Below are 6000 nucleotides of genomic sequence, written 5' to 3' on the forward strand. Positions count from 1 at the left end.
CCCTTCCCCCATGTATGAGTGACTTCATGTTTGTTTGTTTAGGTTAGTTATGTGTTAGTCCTTCGTTAATAAAACTCTTGTGCACAAATTACATGAGTTTTGATTCTGATTCTGCCTTGCAAATTAATGTCCCTTTATGATTCCGATTCGAGCTACATGCTCTAATGAAATGGTACTTTAAGAAAGTTATTTTCTGTGGCCAAGAAAATATCATTTCTTAGAGTTGATTTAAAAAGTATACTGAATGTTCGCTGGGCGAACAGATTAGTTAATGGAAAATTAATTCTGCTACAGTTACTACTGGCAGCTGATATAAATAATTGTAATTAATCATAATTAATTGTAATTATTTATATACATTTCCCTTTGAGCTAAATCGCGACAGATTTATGGTGGAGAATGCGGGCAGTCGTTTAAACATTATTTGCAAGCAGATTCAATATCAAACTTGTGTGTTTGTCTCATAAATTTTATTAACATCTTACACATGCAGCTTCTGATAACATCAGATAGACTATAGCTCGAATGTGACCTACCACGAGCAGCAGGAACTTGTTCAATGCTATAACACATCTTTAAATCGTACGATAAGAAACTAACCTGATATTAGCGAAGAAATCCTAATTTCTGTTGTTAGTAGAGCGTAAGCCTTCTCTGACGAAGAAATCTCAGATTAGCAGCCCGTATAAATGGTACCAGAATGAATTAATCTAAATTTGGGCGAAGAAATCCCCACTTTTAGCTTTAAATGTGCAAGTCTTCCCTGACGAGAAAAATCTCAGATTAGCAGACCACATAAATGAATAAATTCATCTAAATTTGGGCGAAGAAATCCCCACTTTTAGCTTTAAATGCATAAGTCTTGTCTGACAAGGAAAGTTCAGATTAGCGGCATTAAATAATCTGCATGGCGAAGAAATCCCACTTGCATTGATATTAAAACTGAGCGACGAAGAAATCTTGCTACAGTATTGTTATTGTAATGGTGATTTGAGCAATGTTCCTCATTTCTCCGAATTAAGGCCTTCTTGTAACTATCGCATATCATTGTAATCATGAAGATTATGCAAATGAATAGCGAATTAATGGTGTAATTCTAGCTTAGCTAACTAGGAATTTGCCATTGTCTGTGAAGTGAATGTGCTGATTTGATTTGTGAATGAAGTTGTATGCGAAAAGTCATAACTGACTGCGTGTAAGTTTCCCATGCCTGTTTCACAGCAGCACAAGTTCTGCTCAGCTTGTTCGTTGTTGTGAACATGCATCGGTCTCTTAGCAACGTCTCACCCCGGAAGTTGAGAGCAGCCTCTTCCGGTTCAATCTGATAACAGCATACACATCACAGACCCTTGTGTAAACTGAGTAGAACTGAGTGTAGCCAAAGCTAACACTTTAGCAGCCATACAGGCATATAAGCTAAGCCCTTTACCTCAACTGTTAGCTGTTAGCATCCGACTAACATTTAGACATGTGTGAGTGTAAAGTGTAATGTTCAAGCCACTCCTCTCCTCTCTCTCCCCCTTTCTCTTGGTTTCACCTCCTGTTTGTGCTATCGCCTTCTGTTTAGTTAGGTTGGCCCTCCTCACATACTGTTTTAACTGTGTTAATTTATTTTGACTTTGGTCTATTGCTTGGATTTTATTTCATTTATTTATCTTTGTTTAGCTTGAATGTACCAATTCAGCTAAGTTGATTTTAATTAAATCACAAATTTAATTAAATCAAGTTATTTACTTTTCCTTTAGCTTCCTAAAGCTATTAGGATATTTTCATTTTTCTTTCCTTATTTTAGTTTATCTGACCATCACTATCTTCCCTCTCGGTAATAGGATTATAGCAGTTCTAGCAACTGATGTCCCCTTAATGAACCGTACAGGTCATTAGTAGACTAAGTCCTGTCTCTCCTTACTCCTTAGCAGTCAGGCCTGTTACATGAGGTACAGTCACTGTCACCAAGCCATAGGTCCTGAGAAGACTAGAAACACTTCCTAGTGTCTCTGCTTATTTACCTTGAGATGTTTGATGCGTCCCTGCTAGCTTAGCTAACAGTCTCCCTAGATTTATGACCCTACTGCAGCAGGCCTTTGAACAAGGAACAACTGCGTAGTCATATCTCCTATCTTAAACTAAATAAGGAAAGCCCTTCCTTCTCCCTCTGTCTCTTTCTGATTTAATTTCAGTTTGTGCATTTGGTGCCTTCATAGTGACCAAACCTGTGAACCATCAGTGTTTTGAGTAATAATTTGACTACTGTTAAAGCCTGGTCATTAGCTGACCCCCTGCTTACAGCCCCATCAAAGTTACTCAAACCCTCTCTTTGTGCTGACCCACACAAATCTTAGCACCCCCACCTCACTAGCTGCCCTAACCAGCTATTCACACCTTACACGGCCTAGAGAGCCGTTCCCTATACAGATAGCTAACACCTCTGTACGTACTTGCATTTGCTGTCTGCATTTCTCTCTCGTGTTCCCACAAGTGAACCAGCATGCCTCAGACATCCAGCCCTGCCACCCACCAGGAACACTTGGAGACCCTGCAGAGCACTGTGATGGACATCCTTCAGCCGAAAGCAGCCAACAACCTGCAATGGCAGAGAAAGGAACAGCGGGACTGCGACACAAGTGGACACCTCACACCCAGCCTGGACAACCAAGAGCTGACCAGCATCATTTTCTCCTTGGCCCACACCCTCAAGGGCCTCAGACAGGAGGTAAATGAACTGAAACTGCAAGTCACAGAGTCCCAAAGGGAACCGACGCCTGCTCAGCAAGAGAAGGAACAGGACAGGCGCGAGGAACCTGACAGAACGGCACAACAGAAGGAAATCACCAGTCTTCAGGAGGCTCTAACAGCTGCCGGACACAGAGAGCAGCTTGAAAAGGCCACCAGACAAGATTTGGAAAGAGAACTGTTTCACACAAAGTCGCTGTTAAGAACAGCATACGTAGAACTTAATGAGAGAGACACTAGAGCTAAGGCCCTAGAAGGCTATCTGCATGCAGCCAGAGCTGAAGTCCAAACACTGACTCAGCAATTCTGCAACATTAAAGAGGAGCTTGACACGGTTCGGAGAGAACTGAAACAGTCTTACAGACTGTGCATGGACTTGAGTAAAAGACACCCTGCTGCATGTCACACAGCCAGCAGTGCAAACCCCCATGCCCCTGTACACAGATACAAAGGGGGGAGCCAAAACCTTCTGCTTGACACTTCACAAGTCAGTTTCCAGAAAACCTCTGCAGCCGCAGAAGGAACAGAATTCATTCAGACGAACTCTGAAGTGACACATGAAGTGACACTCAAAGAACTCAATCGAATGGCGAGAAACATCCCTGCATTCACACCAGAACTTGCAGGAGACCATGATGTCCACGCCTACCTGAGAGACCATGACTTTTTCCTTCAGTCTTGGAAATGTGTGAACTACCAAGATAGACTTTATCTGCTGTGGATCACCTCTAGCCCAGAGGTGCGACGCTTCCTGGCTCGACAGCCAGGACACATCCAATCGGACTACCAGCAGCTAAGACAAGCCATCATTAAGGAATTCTCAGACCCAGAGTCTGAACACGGACTGATCGCTGCCCTGGACACCAAACAGGGCCGGTATGAAACTCCACATGTGTACTACCACAGACTTCGACGAGCTTACTTTGGAGCTCGCAATGAACCTGGAATGGAGGAGGACACCAGCTTCAAGAGCCTCTTCCTCCAAAACCTGCACCCTATGGTGAGTCACCATTTAGGCATTCTAGCCTGCCCTCACTCAATGCCTATTCAACAACTGCGTGACCTGACACAGAAGGCCTTTAACAAGCACAAGGCCTCCACCAAAGGTGTTTGTAAGACCCCACTGATTCTGGACTGCACAACCCAGAATTTAAAGCAGGCACCAGAAGGCACAATGCCAGGCCCTTCTACAAAAAGACACTAGCCAACAGAGGACATAACCGTCGCTGTGGCAACAGACCCAGGTTCCAGACCAACCACTGGGAGGAGCCATGGAAAAGGGCATCCTCAGCCTGCGCACACCACGGTATGTCCAACAGCAGTCAACCACATCCTCCTCCACACCCTTCACACAGGTGCTAAATGGAGGCTGCACAACAACAGCTAGACACACCCACTGTTGAGTTACAGGAGCTGCTGACACTAGCAAAGGAGCTCCTCCAACAAACTCCACTGAGAAGTACTGGAAAGGACAAACTTTTGAATCCGTGTCAAACATAACATAGCATCAGACTCCTCCAGGGAGGAGCATCCTGTGAAACCAGCCGACACCCCAGGAGCAGTCAGACAACGTTGGATAGAGCAACGGGCCCACATGCCCAACAGCGAAACCTCTACCAACACACCTCAGGCAAGCTTAAGTCAGTGTTGCCACCAGAGCAAAGCAACACTGCCAGCGTCAGACCTTTAGTGACGTTCAAGCAGAACAGAGGGCTAACAACCACCTGCTGCCCTCCTGCCATCATCACTAGGTCAGTCTGAAACTCTCTTCGCACTACCATCTCCATTACGATTCCCTGTGACCCCCGGAATCACCTACCCTCTCACAAGTGAGAGTTCAACCAGTTGTTCCAAACAACACCTTAAGCAACCATTTGACCCAGGCCAAATCACCTCAGGACGACAGGTGACACTGCCACGACACCTGCTGCACAAGCTCAAGGACCTGCACCTTGCTATTGCCTACACCATCACAGCACACCACCTGACAGCACCCCAACCACTCCTAGTGGCACCAACAGCCAGAGAGCCACCGCTCTCTCCCAGCCATGAGTGACAGGTGCGTGTCTGATTGTTCTGCACCTCGGACATCGCTCGCTGTTGTCTGTTGGACAGACAACAACGTTCGAAAGGGGGGAGATATGTAACATCTGGACCAATCAGACATATAGTTATTTGTTACATTTAACAAATAATCTTTAAAACCAAGATCCCAGCTATATGCTGGAGTTTTGAAGACAACCCCCCAAATCAACTAACACCCCAAAAGGGCTTAGTTGCCAGGGTGACCATCTGATATCACAGGTTTTATTGCTTCAAGTAATGCAAACAGAGCACACTACATTTCTCTATAGGAAAGACACAATGCCTATAGAAATGGACTCTTTCCTATTCATTCACAGACAAACCTTTCTTTGACCTTCCTATCACACATAGCCCTGGTCATTGTGTACAGTATTACTGAATTGTATTTTAATTTTGTCTGTGTATTTGTCTTTCTACTGTTTTATGCTATAATGCTATTTTTTTTGCTATAATGCAGTTTTATGCTGTTATATGGTATTTATTCTATGTTATATGATGGATGACTAGTTGTATAAACCACCTATGTCATGTTTGGTTTCTTTGAATTCATATTTTGATGATCTAAAAGATGGTGTAAATTAGATGTTGATACCTATGCAACATATTAGTGTTTTAAGAAACCTTAATAGTTTTTGCATCAACACCCAATCGAATTACATATGCAAAATACCATGCTCACAGACAAAGAGTCGTAAACTTTCCCTCCAAAGGTGAAAGTTACCATTGGTTCATGGACCTCCTGGAGGCACAGCCTCCAGAGAGTTTAAAGGCATCACCCCTCTCTCTTCTCCCTCTCTCTTCACTGTCTTCTTCGTCTGCAACGTCTTCCGATTGCTGCCCGTGTGGAGGAACCCACGGGGAGCCTGAGCCGGCACAGGGGGTGCCTGACAGGCCCAACACTGGCTCTCGACCACAAAGAGCCAGACACTTCCACTCAACTCCTGAATTCATCTTCATGACTCGCCTCAGTCAGTCAGTGGTTCTTTTAGAACCTAAGAAGATGAGCTAGAACTCTTCAGGACTTCTCTAAGCACACACCAGGCCTTGCGGCCTTGTCTTTCCATTCCCCAAGGATCACAGGACTTCAGCTGGGTCCCTCTCAGCTCTTGGTTCTTCTTCACTTTCACATGGGAAGAAACTCCCAGTTACCATCGAGTCAGAACATCTTTGGAATTCATCCCT

The sequence above is a fragment of the Labeo rohita genome, chromosome 3 (genome assembly GCF_022985175.1).
Source record: "Labeo rohita strain BAU-BD-2019 chromosome 3, IGBB_LRoh.1.0, whole genome shotgun sequence".
In the NCBI taxonomy this organism is placed as follows: Eukaryota; Metazoa; Chordata; class Actinopteri; order Cypriniformes; family Cyprinidae; genus Labeo; species Labeo rohita.